This window comes from Xyrauchen texanus, chromosome 15, assembly GCF_025860055.1.
Source record: "Xyrauchen texanus isolate HMW12.3.18 chromosome 15, RBS_HiC_50CHRs, whole genome shotgun sequence".
Lineage (NCBI taxonomy): Eukaryota > Metazoa > Chordata > Actinopteri > Cypriniformes > Catostomidae > Xyrauchen > Xyrauchen texanus.
The window spans coordinates 30364660-30380297 of NC_068290.1; positions in this window are offsets into that span (position 1 = coordinate 30364660).

Here is a 15638-nt window from a genome sequence, read left to right on the forward strand (position 1 = left end):
GCGCTGGCTCGTTGGCCGTGGCAGGCATGGGCGCTGGCTCGTTGGCCGTGGCGGGCATGGGCGCTGACTCGCTGGCCGTGGCAGGCATGGGCGTTGACTCGCTGGCCGTGCCAGGCTTCGGGACTGGGGCCGTGACAGGCCTCGGGACTGGGGCCGTGTCAGGCTTCGGGACTAGGGCCGTGTAAGGCTTTGGGGCTAGGGCCGTGTCAGGCTTCGGGACTAGGGCCGTGACAGGCTTTGGGACTGGGGCCGTGACAGGCTTCGGGACTGGGGCCGTGACAGGCCTCGGGACTGGGGCTGTGTCAGGCTTCGGGGCTAGGGCCGTGTCAGGCTTCGGGGCTAGGGCCATGTCAGGCTTCGGGGCTAGGGCCGTGTCAGGCTTCGGGGCTAGGGCCGTGTCAGGCTTCGAGACGGGGGCCGTGGTAGGCTTCAAGACGGGGGCCCTGGTAGGCTTCAAGATGGGGGCCCTGGTAGGCTTCAAGACGGGGGCCGTGATAGGCTTCAAGACGGGGGCCGTGGTATGGAACGCTGGTTCTTCTGCCTCCCCCACAGTAAACGAGGAACCAACGTACAGTAGGGCGAGGTCAATAAACTGAGCCAGGTTGAGAGAGCAGCGACCACCAGGCATGAATGATGAGGCTGGCTCATTCAGTCCAAATTGAAAAATGTCTTTTAGAGCCACCTCATCAAAATTCACCTGGTTAGCCAGGGCACAAAAATCAACAACAAAAGCCTCAATGGGTTGGTTCCCCTGACGAAGAACCAAGAGCTGGGCCACTGGGTCCATAACATGAAGGGTAGGGTCTCTTGTACTATATACGCTGTCCTGCATCAAAACCCCTAGGCGAGCGTCCGACGAACCGTCAAACCACTCGGGGGTTTGAAAGCTCGCGGCGCTGGGAAATACAGTGGGAACATCAACGGACACAGGGACAGGCGCAGGCGGAACAGGTAAAAACTGATTAGAAATCGCATGTACCGTCTGCAGGATCTCTTGTATCTGCTGTCCCTGAGCCGCAATTGTTTGATCGTGTTGGCCGACCGTAGATCCCTGGGCAGAAAGTGCCGTGTAGATCCGCTCTAATGAGCTGCGGAAATCCTCAGCGGTTTCCATTGTGACTGTCTACGGTGAGGTTGGTTATTCTGTAACCCGCGCACACACACACAAGACGAGACAGTCACAATGTCGATGGGAAACTGCTTTATTCACAAAACAAAGCAGGCAAAAGTACAAACAAGGGCAAATCCAAATGAGAATGGTCAGGGAAGCGTAGGGTCAAAAGCCGGGGAATCAAAGTAGTGTAAAGGGGCAAATCCGGGAGAGAGTGGTCAACGAGAGCGGGAGGTCGAAGCCGGGAAAACAGTTAACAACTAGGGCGTAGAACTAGACGGGACTAGCGGGATCAAAGACAGGGGAACAAGGGGAGCTGGCAAGATAAGGGGTAAACCAGAGGAGTACAAAACTAGACGAGACTAGCGGGGGGCAAGGATACGGGAAACTAAACACAATAACCAACAACCGTGAGACGAAAGGGCTGTGGTATTTATAGGGGAAGGTGCAGGTGTAAACAATGAAAGGTGATGAGACGAGTGCAGGTGAAACTAATGTGCAGGAGTGCAGATGACGCGAGTGCAGGTGGTCATAATGTTCTGGGGGATTGGAAACGCGTGAGAAACTCGAGGAAGGGAGTTTGCCTACGAGCATGTGAGCGAGTAGGAGCAAAGTGGGCGTGAGGGCTCGAGCGAGCAAAAAGAGCGTGCGAGCTTGAGGGGGCGGAACGAGCGTGGGAGCTCGAGGGGGCGGAACGAGCGTGGAAGCTCGAGGGGGCGGAGCGAGGGAGCGGGGTTCGTGACAATTATGTGTTTAATGTGGGCATCTTAAAATTGAAAGGACATTGATTGGGGGTATTCATGCAATTTGTATGTTATAGATTAGTGCCCTGTTGAGTGCTAATCACTCAAAAGTGGTTTTTGTTGAACTATCTTTCATTTTTCTCTTATCTATGTGGTAGCAATTAAGAAGGCTGTGTCTTAAGTCAGCTGAGGACTTGCTTCAAAAACCACTGACATGGAAATCTCTCAACATCTTGATTTCCTATTGATTTTAATTAGGAATGAGAGATGCATTTTTGAAGATAGGGAAGATTGGGGAAGATTAGTATGGGGTGACACCATCAATTTCACCACTTTTGAACTTGAATACATCAGTGAAATCACTATTGTACTTTTTACCTACAAAAAAGAAAGAAAGAAAGAAAGAAATATCATGGCTGGCCAGATGGGGAGGGTGGTCTTTGTACTTGACTCTAATTTATAAAATGTACCTGATTTCTTAACAACTTTCATTTCTAACAGATAAATATGGCAATATTATAGTCCTTGAGGCCCAGGTTTGAGACTCTTTGAGCAAAAAACCAAACAAAAACTCAGTTACAGACTGTGGCAGAGCGGAGGGTGGGGCCGGGTCGTGATCCTACACACCCGGTCCCGTATTAGGCTAATCAAGCCTCCCGAGAGGGATAAAGGTCGACTGCAGAGGATCGTGCGAGAGAGAGAGAGAGAGAGAGAGAGAGAGAGAGAGAGATCGTTTACGGACATGTCCGTCGGTGTGTGTGTGTGTGTGTTTGTGTCCTTGTTTTAAGTTGTTAATTAAAATATTATTTACATTGTCAAGCCGGTTCTCGCCTCCTCCTTTCCATTTATCTCTTTACACTGGTGCCGGAAACATGGGAAGGAGGAGGGATACGCCGTAGTAGAGTTCTCGCCACTACCGTCCACCCCAATGGAGCAGCCGCAGCCATCTGCCAGGGGACGAGGAGCCCAGCCGCCTGAAAGAGGACGATGGCCACCGACCGCGAGGGGAGAAGGGGCTCCTAACCGACCGCCTGGAGCGGTCAGGGCAGCTGCCAGGGGCGGAGGAGTCCCCTACCGGCCGCTGAAATGTGGCGGAGTTTGAGACCCGCGAGCGGGGAGGGGCTCGCTGCCGACCGCCTGGAGCGGGAGAACCGCTGCCAGGGGCGGGGGAGACCCCTTCTGTTCCCCGAGAACGCGGCGGGGCGTTCCGTCCGCCAGGGGCTGGAGGTCTGCCTCTGATCCGCCCGGAGAGGCGCGGCTGTCGTCCGATAGAGGGTGGAGGAGTGGCCGAGGAACAAGCTACGGTGTATCGGAGAACTGGCGAGTAAGATTTTTTTTTTTCATCTCTCTGTCCTCTCTCTCTCTCACTGCCACTCCGCGTTGGCCTTTTCCCTCTCTTTTAAATTTTAGGGTGTTTTTTTGGAGGGTACTACACTGTTACAGGAAGTACCCCCCCCGTTTTAATTGTTTCTGTTTCCATCCCCTTGTCCCCTCCCTCGTCCAGGTAGATGGGGATGACCTGCTGGTAGACGGGGCTTAGGGCACGCCCTCCCCCAGGGAAAGGGGGGGGGATGTACGTCATGCTGGGGGTTCCCCAGCCTGAGAGAACGAGGGTGGAATGTGGCAGGGCGGAGGGTGGGGCCGGGTCGTGATCCTACACACCCGGTCCCGTATTAGGCTAATCAAGCCTCCCGAGAGGGATAAAGGTCGACTGAAGAGGATCGTACGAGAGAGAGCGAGAGATCGTTTACGGACATGTCCGTCATGTGTGTGTGTTTGTGTCCTTGTTTTAAGTTGTTAATTAAAATATTATTTACATTGTCAAGCCGGTTCTCGCCTCCTCCTTTCCATTGATCTCTTTACACAGACCATGAAATAAAATGTCTTCCAACACTCCCTGGTCTCCCCCTATTGGAAAGGCAAGTACGTAAATGTAGTAATGCAATTACTACAATCAATTGTGTAATACTGTATAGGCCAACATGTGGTTGGATTGTTGTGGTCTACCATGAACCTTACTGTGATCTTAGTACAAGTGTTCAACAAATAGAGGGGAAAGAAAGATGATGTATTTATACCTCAGTATAATAGTCACCTCAGATTTACAAATGAATTGTTCTTTTAAATGATGAGTTGTCAATGTATCACATACATCAATTCACTAATCAAACTGGAGCTCCTGAGTAACTCCAAAGTCCATTTAAGCCATGTTAGGTTACTCGTAAGTAAATTACTTGAATTAGAACATTTGAAAATCTCTAAAACCGGTGATCAATATTACATTCAAAAAAACATATTTTGAATCATCAATAAAGTCAGACAATGTCATGCTATGCTTCTTTAGCTCAAATACAAAAAATTTAGTAAAAAAGAAGATTTTTGTCAAGCTGATTCTCAACTAAACAGACATAGAATGTCTCTATCAAACAGTCTCTTTTGACTATAAGGCAGGACTTCTATTCTTAAAGCCACCATACAGAGGGTTATGATGCTTCTGTCAAACAGACAACCGGCTATTTAACTAAAAGTTGGCAGAACTAAAGCAGACATAATTAGCATTATGCTTTTTCTCATTCATATGTATATAGAGTGAGTCCATGACAGTCCCCTCCCCTCCCTGCTCTGGTGTCCCAGAGGTCCCTGCGACAGAGGCCCCTCTGAGTCCCTAGCCTTGACCTCACCAGAGTCCTGTTTCCTTGTCCTCGGGCTTACCAGAGTCCTGTTTCCTTGTCCTTGCCCTCACCAGAGTCCTGTTTCCTTGTCCTCGCCCTTACCAGAGTCCACTGTTGGCTTGTCCTTGCCCTCACCAGAGTCCACTGCTGGCTTGTCCTTGCATTCGCCAGAGTCTCCTGTTGTATTTTTCTTGCCCTCGCCAGAGTCCCCTGGTCTGTAGTCACCACCAGAGTCTCCAGATTTGTCAGCACCACCTTGGTCTTCTAGTTCGTGGCCACCAGATCCACCATCACCTTCTTGTTCTCCAGCTCACCCGCCGGCGCCACCGTGGTCTCGCCTGTCCCTTGGTCATTTGCTGGATCCCTTGTGGTCTCCTGGCCGTCTACTGGATCTCTCATGGTCTCCTGCTCCACCATGGTCACCCACTCTACTGGTTCTGAAGTCTGCTTCTTGCCTGCCCTCACCATCTGAGAATGTTTTTTTCCTTGTTGGGCATTAGATGCTGACCATTAAAAGAGGGGGCTCTGTAACATATATGGGACTCCCTAGCAGCCAGTGCTAGGTTATGTTTAACTTTTATTTTGAAGTTCTTGTTTTGTCTCCATTCTCCATTTTCTTAATTATTGTTTTTAGCTGTGTCTCGTTTCCCCGTTAATCTGTGTGTGTGTGTGTGTGTATATATATATATATATACCCCAGAGTTTCCCATTTTCCATGTTTGTATAAGCATATTGCTTATCTTGTGGTAAGTTTTTTGTTCCTTTTCTTTTTTCTTTGGCAGTTAAAATACACATTTGCAACAGCGTGTTATAAATTATATTAAAGAAAATATTGTAAATGAAATGCTGCACTTCTGTAACAACACAAACTTTGATTCAGGATTGTTTTTTCCCAAATTAAGCCAATACTAAGAGCCTAGAAAATGGGTTTTGGCAGTTTTCCTGAACAAGGAAAGCACTTGGTTATTACCATAGTTCTTTTGGATATTGTTCAGCTGGTTAAGCCCAAATGTTAGAATCGTAAAGCAGTTGCCTTTAATCTCTAAACTGTGAATGTAAATCATATTTTGGGTATAAAGCCTTTGCGTTGCAAATAAGCAAAATCAGGGACTTATCTACTAGATATGAATAAAAATGTGTGTGTGTGTGTGTGTGTGTGTGTGTGTGTGTGTGTGTGTGTGTGTGTGTGTGTGTGTGTGTGTGTGTGTGTGTGTGTTTTAAGTGAATGGTCATGAATAGTCTGGTGAATAGCATGATTGTGAATATTTCCTTATCTTGAAATTACTTTTTTCTAATAAATGCAAAAATAATGACTGTTTTCAAAAAGACTTAGGAAAACTCCCCCTGTCTTTCATTGGTTGAACAAACAGATAGTTCCACCCCAAAATCAAACTGTTGGTCTACTCAATGTTGCAGTGTTGGCTGGACAAGCTGCTCAAACAGATGCATGTTCTTACAGCGCCACAGAGCTACAGTGTTACACTTAGGTAAAATGAATGTACAAAATTGTTGACTTAACATATTAAGCTGGGAAAAAATATATAATTTTAACCAAGAAAATTGCACACATCAGCTTTAAATACAAAGCATGCTGGCACACCAATAAAGGATTTAGGACAAAATGGAAACGTTCTTCAAATAGAGCTATTTTGCAAGCTTTGTTCTTAACCAAGGTTTGCCATCTAGGCTTGGACAGGTTTTCTCACACATAGGGCTCATTCATAAAGGGAAGAACACTTTTACAAGTCTTTGACAAATAAGGTTGTCTGAGATGACAAATGTTAAATGATAAAATCTAGTTTGAAACAAATGTTTCAAGTTCTTAGAAATGTAATTTTGTGTCTTAAGTTGGTTTCATAAATTTGTGAAAAAATATTTAGAGCATTTTCTAAGTGGTGTAACCATCATGTAAAAGTTATTAAAATACTTTCCTTATATCCTCAATATCATGAATTTTTGAGAAATAAATATCAAGAGGTTTTAACAAGGTTACTCCATTTGGCCAAAACAAAATGTGCGGGGTTTTTTTCCCATAAAAAATCAAAATATAATTTTTTAAACACACAGTCATGTGGTTTTATTTATTTATTTATTTTATTTTCAACAAAATTGATGTTGGTGGACTTTAATCTGGTGGAAAAGTTTTTTTAAATATTAATAATAATATCATGGTAATAATATTTAAAGAAATTGTTAAATTTGTAAAAGTAATAATCAGATTATTCCTAACTATTTATGCCAACATCGTATTTTAAGTATTTCAGCTATAAATGAGAATTTCTTTTTTTTATTTTCATTTCATGTCATCCACTCTTACTTGAAGACCGGAGCCCTGTAAGGTTGCAAGCCTGTCAGCACATGATGTTATCGCTGTATGAGTGAGCTGATGCCACAATTCCTGTAGCTCAGGGTTTGTAGAGTTTTGACAAGACCTCCTTTTACTGTAAACATGAGATGCGCGTGTGTGTGCACGTGTGCTCTGTGGTGGAACGTCTAATCTATGATCTATCTGAAGGACATACCTCTAAACTCTTAGTTGTAACAGTTCTACAGAATAAAACTGATGAGTTGCAGTGACTCTAAGTATGAAAAACAGTTGGGGAGCCAAAATAAAACTGTAATTATTCTGGCTCAAAAAGAAAACAATTCTGTTATTCTTACAGTCATAATGTGTTTTGAGCTGGGAAAAATCTTCATTAAACTGAACCAAAAATATAAAGTTGGGCTTCATGGATTCTGTGTAGTGGGGTGTCATACCATTGACCTCAGATGGCAAGCATATACACTGTTGATTGCGAATCACTCATCTCATAATGAGTAACTGTTAAAAGTACTAGTCGTTTTTTCAGTCACATTTTTACTCAGAATGAGAGACCCTTTTCATCTGAGACTTAGTGTGCACATGTGTTGGTTTCAAAAAGAGACAGAGGAAAAGAAAGTTTGTTTTGGAACTAGTTAAAAGTAAAAAAAAAGAAAAAAAAAACTGAAAACATTTGATGGAAAATTTGGGGTAGAGCAAAAAGAGAGATGTTGGCAGACAGAGTCATATTTTAGCAATCAGGGGGTCCTATAAGACAGAGTTAACTCATCAAGAAGGTTGGTTTAAATATGACTCATCTTGACATTTCTGATATTTATTGAATACTCAAGTTTTGTCCCCTCACCTTCAAAGTCTCAGAGGGGCCTGACTAACTCACATCTCTTGTCTCTTTCTCACTGCCTCCTTGTACACAGAATTATGGTAAGACTTTGCCTGTCTTGGTGGACACTTGAAGGTTGTTTGGTTTAACAGGTATGGTAAAACTATGCCAGCAGGTTGAAGTGTGCTATGTGTTGCTGCCATAAAATAGTGAGTTTTGAAATGTTATAATAAGGTTGCAAATGTTAATATAGATGCTAATTAAATGTTTAAGGGGATTTTAATTTAGCCTTAAATGTGTATCCTTAATCAGGTCTAGCTGAATCTTTTAGTTGCAAAAAGTAGAATCTGTCTTGTGCTTATTGTAACAGTGCTAATGAGGATAGATTGCATAATCACTTACTCTGCTGAAGAAACTATGGAAATTTAATAGAGCTGAAGTAGTTATATAATATTTATTATCAACTTATTTCTGCCAAAAGTATAGTTAGTGGCCGTATCCATCTACAGAGCCATACAGGTGCATTAGCTGAGGTTGTGTCTCCACATGTGTATTTTGACGCTGCTGTATTTGACCCTCTCTTCTAATTTTCTCTCAATGCCCGCTGGGATCCTTTGAATGCCCCCTGGGGGCCAGTACCACCCTGTTGAGAACCTAAATACATGTTTGGCTTGGAGGATTATAGACCAGTTAGACCAGCTGAAGACCAGCAAACCAGTTTACATTGATCATGTTAGCTGTTGTACATTAGCAGAAATACTCAAACCAGCCCATCTGGCACCAACAATCATGCCATGGTCGTAATAACTGAGTTAAAAAAAATTCTCCATTCTGATGGTTGATTTGAACATTATGATTTTATGCATTGCGCTGTTGCCACACAATTTGCTGATTAGATAATCGCATGAATTAGTAGATGAACAGGTGTTCCTAATAAAGTGCCAATTACGTAAATTGAACTTTTTAGGCATTTAATCTTTTTCCTAAAGAATGATTAACATTCTGTAATTTGCAGCCAAATTATAATTTATACAGTGGCCAAATGATTTATATACAGTAATCTATATATGATTTTAAGACTCTTTATGCTCAGATTCTCAAAATGCTAACACATTTACATGATATAATATATATTTTTTCTCTTCCAATCAGATGCTTACCTTTCTCAGTATCCTCCTGCTGTCATCACATGCCCTTCCTCTCATCGATTCATTGAACTGCGATGTAAGAACACAATACCTTGAAAAGGTTCAGTGCTGCCAGAAATGTAAACCAGGTAAATGAAGTCCACTGCCTCATCGCTGTGAATAGATTGATAGAGAATTTATGAAGAGTTAAACTTAATATGTACTTAAGTTTAAAAGCTGCACTTTTGATAATTAACATGATTTAAATTGAGGAGTTGAATTTATTGAGATGAGTTGAATTCAGGGAAATACTTTTTCCTGTTAAGAAAATTATCTCCAGATTGTTTTGATAACCCATAATGCGATAAAGCAGTCCATGTACAATGCCTACATACAGAAGAGGATCAGATCAGTCTTGAATAACCACAACTAGGCATGTTTACAAAAGGGAGAATCTGATTTTATTGAGAAGCAAATCATTATTGATTGCAGGTTGCTGTATTCAAGTTTCTTATGAGGCAAATTGTTTATTAAAACAGGCAGGATATACTGGACAAGGGTTACATTACATAAAAGTATTTCAGAGTTTGATTATTGTATGGTTTGTTGACATTTGCCAAAGGTCTTAGAATGACACATCATGTTTCTTGTATGGTGACTTGTTCTCTGAACCCAAAGTATAAAATCAGTGTGTTTGTACATGGCAATGCATTCTCATTACATGTGTGTATGTGTTTCTGTGAACAGGACAGTATATGAAATTGAGATGCCAACCAGGATCATTCGATACTCAGTGCGAGTCATGCAGGAATGGTTACTTCACAGCAGACTTCAATATCTACTTCAAGAAGTGCTCTGAGTGCACAAAGTGCAGCAAAGAATGTACGTCCACTCCATTTCTTTATCTGTAATGTCATTACAGAGGACAGGTCTTGCCAGATCACCTTGTTATGGTGATACATTTTGACTGTCATCTGAATCTTCAGATGAATCAGTTCAATAGTATGAAAAGTCATAAACTAGAAATGGCAATCATGACAATAAAACATGATGGGGGCTTCCCCTTTATCGGGTCATGGTGGGTTTTTAGAACAGGGAGTGGGTGGGGGTCTAAGAAATATTTCAGTCTATGGTAATAAACAAAAAATCATAAAGCAAGTGGTGAATACACGTGGAGATCGGAAAATACTGCAGAGAGAGAATATCATATTTAGACAGGAAAGGGAAATAACTACCTACTGACATGTCTGGGATATTTTGGTGTAAACATCTCCTGCTAAATAGAGTCATTTTTAATTATAAGAAACAAATAGGAGTACAACCCCAATTCCGAAAAAGTTGGGACAGTATGAAAAATGCTAATAAAAACAAAAAGGGAAGATTTGTAAATTATATTTGCCCTTTGCTATATTGAAAGCACAACAACTACACATTATATGATGTTTTACCTTGTGAATTTCATTGTTTATTGAAAATGTACAGTTCTTTCAAATCAGATGATGGCATCACAATCCAAAAATTGGGACAGTCAACTGTTTACCACTGTGAAACATCACCATTTCTTCTAATAACACTAATTAAGCATTTGGGCACTGAAGACACAAGTTTACGTTTAGAAAGTGGAATATTCCCCCATTCATCCATTATGTAAGTCTTTAGCTGTATTATTGTATGTGGTCTTCGTTGCTGTATGGTGTGCCGTTAAATGCGCCACACATTCTCAATTGGAGATTGTCAGGATTGCAGGCAGTCCAACCTAGCACCCACACTCTCTGCTTACACAGCCATGCACTTGAAATCCAGGCAGTATATGGTTAGAAGTTGTCCTGCTGGAAAATGCAGGGATGTCCCTGGAAAAGACGGTGCTGAATGGCAGTATATGTTGTTCCAAAATGTTACATAATTGTCTGCATTCATGGTGTTCTCACAGATGTATGAGTTACCCATGCCATGTGCACTGACACACCCCTGGCCTATAAAGACACTGGCTTTTGACCTGACACTAATAACAGCTTGGATGGCCCTTTTCCTCTTTGGCCCGGATAGCACGACGGCTTTGTTTTTCAAAAACGTTTTTGAAATGTGGACTCTTCAGACCAAAAAACACAGCTCAACTGTTCTACTTTCCATTTAAGATGAGACCGAGACCAGAGAAGTCGGCAGTGCTACTGGACAGTGTTGATGTAGGGCTTCAGCTTTGCATAGTGAAGTCTTAACTTGCATCTGTAGATGCAGCTGCAACCTTTGACTGAAAAAGTTTTACTAAAGTTATCCAAAGCCCATGTTCATGATAACCATTACAGATGAATGATGCTTTATAAGACAGTGACGTCTGAGTGATCAGAGATCACGCGCATTCAGAAATGGTTTTCGTCATGCCCTTTACACACTGAGATTTGACCAGATTCCTTGAATCTTTTAACCATAATGTGCACTGTAGAGGGTGAAATGCCCAAAATCCTTACAATTTGTCTTTGGGGAAAATCTTTCTCAAAGTCTTTTTTGGATCGAGTTTCAATCATCTGATTTGAAAGTATGAAAAAACATCATATAATGTGTAGTTGTAGTGCTTTCAATAAAGCAAAGGACGAATATAGTTTACAAATCACTCCTTTTTGTATTAATTAGCATTTTTCATACTGTCCCAACTTTTTCAGAATTGGGGTTGTAAAAACAGATTAGAAACAAAGACTAAAATGTAGCTTGGGTTAGATAATCAGGCAATGGAGTCTTGAGAAATTAAAGAAGGCATACACAGAAATGAGTTGCAAAGACGCAAAGTGAATATCTTGAGATGGCATGAGAATTTATGTGTGAGTTAGCAAATAAAATAACCTGTGTATGAGCTTGTTTTATTTTGATACAGGGAAATGACTCATATATGTACATGCCTCTACATAACATTTATCACACCTTGATTTTGTAGATATGAAGTATGAGACAAACTGTACGTTGACACGTGACGCTGTGTGCACATGTGATGAGGGGTACCAATGCAGTGACAGCACATGCCAGACATGTGTGAAAGTCCAGACTACTGCTACTACAATGACCAATAGGCCTCTTCCACCCACAAGTGAGTGTCTGAACCCTCACACACAAACTGCTGGTAATCTTTTGCTGAAGGGTGATTCTTCAACTAGAGGCACTTTTTTCTACTTGAAATCTTGAAACATGAAACTTTTTTCAACTGTGAAAACATTTATAATTTTGGTATAATGCATGATCGTGTGCATTTTGTGTACTGAATGTGATGGTAATGACAATGACATTTTTTAACAGTCTCATCACAACAATAATTTGAACAAGATGGAAAAATAATAAGATATTGTACAACTTGGCTAATAAGAAAATATATGACTTTTATTCCCATAGAGACCAACAAATCAACAAACAGAAATTCAAATGAATATAATACAGGTATCAAATTTGATCTTGCCTCCTATCCAAAACTTTTTTTAAGAAAAGAAACATCTGTGGGAAAATTTTGTTACGCATTCCATATTTATTTCTGCAATAAAAATGACTGATGTATGTCAAAAACGTCATGGTTACTGTTGTAACCTCTGTTCCCTGATGGAAGGAACGAGACGTTGTGTCGATTGTAGTGACACAAGGGGTCTCTTCTGAGAGTCTCGCATACCTCTGAACTTGAACTTGAGAAAAGGCCAATGTCAAGTTGGCATACAGAATTTGTATGCCCCGCCCCGGACATACAGGTATAAAGGGAGCGGGTGAGCGAATGCCAGACAGGTTTTCACTGAGGAGCCGAGAATACGGTTACGGTGCATTACAGTGGTAGGGATAGTGACGTGGCAAGGGGAACACAACGTCTCATTCCTTCCATCGGGGAACGGAGGTTACAACAGTAACCATGATGTTACCCTTCTGTCACTCACTCGGCGTTGTGTCGATTGTAGTGACACAAGGGGTCCCACTTAAAAACGCCTTGCACTACCCCGTGTTACGTGGCTGCCGAGCCAGGTGCAAGCAGGCTGTTGCGTGCTAGGAGCAGCTGGGTCGGCTGCACGTAACCCTCCCCAACGCCCCCAATAAAAGGTGTCATATACCGCTCTTAGGCTTCCCATACCCGTACGGCAACAGGCGACATGACTTGACATGACAGGCGACATGACTTGACATGACATGACATGACAGATTCAGCGGAGGAATTCGCCGCCAGACCCACCACGAGTCGAGTGCTCCGTGTTGGGCTTGGGCTCCACAGGCATAGATCCCGCTTCAGTCAACTCCCTGTGACGCATTTTCCGCGGTACGGTCCCCCCACTGGCAGGACCCGCGTCTCCCTGGGACAGCCTTTTCTCGCTTTATGCTTCTCGTCATAGAGTTAAAAAGTGGCTGGGGCTATCTTAACGCTATAGATGCATCGGGGAAGGCGTCCTTTCCCATTCCTATTCTTTCAGGGGGAAAAGGCCCTGCAGAGACCACGACCTGCCCAAACTAGGGGGAGGTAACTTGTGGTTAATACACAAGTCAAGCCACCCGTGGACATGGTGCGGTGGTAGATCCTGCCTAACAAGGGAGGAGTTGCTACAGACATGGCGACCGGGAGGCAGCGAAGATTGTCCTAGGGAGACGCGGGTCCTGCCAGTGGGGGGGAAATACATCACAGGGAGTTGCCTGAAGCGGGAACTATGCCTGTGGAGCCCAAGCCCAACACGGAGCACTCGACTCGTGGTGGGTCTGGCGGCGAATTGCTCCACTGAATCTGCGGCCAGAGGGCTAGGGAGGAAGATCATCCAGGAAGTGAGAGCTTGCTGGCTCACCTGGGAAAGAAGGCGCACTGGATCAGCTTGGTGAAGGGCAAGGTGAAGGTGCAAGCAGAAAACCCGGTCGGTTGTTCCGTATTACCGAGTTCTACCGGCTTGGACCTGTTAAAACACGGGACGAGACTGACTCAACCCCGAGGTTGTAGAACCTAGCAAAGGTGTTGGGTGTTGCCCAGCCCACCGCTCTGCAGATGACTGCTAAGGAGGTGCCGTGGGCCAGTGCCGATGAGGATGTTACACTTCTCATAGAGTGTGCTCGAACCCACAAGGGTGTGATAGGCTAGGGAAATAGCATCAACAACCCAATGAGCGCTCCCTTTCCGCCATCTGCCAAAGCAGACAAAGAGCTGCTCAGAGCATCTAGAGCCCTGCAGGTGAATAGACCACTTAAGTCTTCTGCGTCCCATCCAGGGGCCAGCCATGGAGATTTCAGAGGTCTGGGTGCGGGTGCCATGTCCCTGAGAAAGGAGGTCCTTCCTCAGGGGATTTTGCCAGGGAAGTGCTGTCGCGAGGAGCGTGAGATCCGAGAACCGGGTCCGGGTGGGCCAATAAGGAGCCACCAAGGTGACCTGTTCCTCGTCCTCCCTAAACTTGCACAGCACCAGTGCAAGAAGGCTCACTGGGGGAAATGCGAACTTGCGCAGCCCCCAGGGCCCCCCGTTAGGGAGCACCAGAGTGGGCAATGGGAGTTGTCTTGGGAGGCAAAGAGGTTTATCTGTGCCCTGCCGAAGCGGCCCCAAATCAGCTGGACCACCTGGGGGTGGAGCCTCCACTCTCTGCTGAGCGAGACATGTCGCGACAGTGCGCCGCCGTCCTATTTTCCTATTAATATCATTGAACTTTATGGTCAGTTTTAAGTTTAGGTTTAGGGTTTGGGTTCTTTTTAAACTTATGAAATATCATAGTGAAGCTCATTCAAAACACAGATGTTTTCTGTCTTCCGTGGTACACAACAGTTATTTTCCTATTAATATCATTGGACTTCATGGTCAGGTTTAGGGATTGGGTTCAGAGTTAAACTTAGGAAAATCATAGGAATGCTCATTCAAAACCCAGATGTTTTATTTTTTTCTGTGGTACACAACAGTTTTGTTCCTATTAAAATCATTGGACTTTATGTTTAGATTTATATTTAGGTTTGGGATTTGGTTTCAGATTTAAACTTAAGAAATATCATAAGAATGCTCATTCAAAACCCAGATATTTTCTATCTTCTGTGGTACACAACAGATATTTTCTCATTAATATCATTGGACTTTATGGTTAGGTTTAGGTTTGGGATTTGGGTTCAGGTTTAAACTTAAGAAATATCACAAGAATGCTCATTCAAAACCCTTCCGTGGTACACAACAGTGATTTTCTTATTAAAATCACTGGACTTTATGTATATGTTTGGGGTTTGGGTCCCGAGTTAAATTTAGGAAATATCCTATCATAAGAATGCTCTTTCAAAACCCAGATTTTTTCTTTCTTCCTCGGTACAGATATTTTCTTATTAATATAATTGGAATTTATGGTTAGGTTTAGGTTTAGGGTTTGTGGTTTGGCTTCAGAGTTAAACTTTCATAACTATCATAAGAACATTTATTCAAAACCCAGATGTGTTCTTTTTTCCGTTGTACACAACAGTTATTTTTTCTATTTTTCCTTATGATCAGGTTTAGGGTTTGGGTTCAGAGATAAACTTTGGAAATATCATAAGAACACCCATTCAAATCCCAATGTTTTCTTTCTTGAACGGTATACAACAGTGATTTTCCTAGGTCATGGTGTTTAAATATATCAAATTAATCACATTTCTGATCATCAAACTGTCGCTCTCATTCCCTGGTAGGGATGTGCTTCCCACTTACTTTTCATTTCTATCTTTAGAGTTTTGGAAAAACACAATTGTTCTCCAAAATGCTTGGCGTGATTATAATGACAGCATTATTTAGGACAAAAATAAAAATAAATAATCAAATTGTACATGTACAGTACAGGCCAAATTAATTGGAAATATAACATTTATATTTTTAGAGAAAAGGAAAATACCCCTGATTTTAACACATGTTT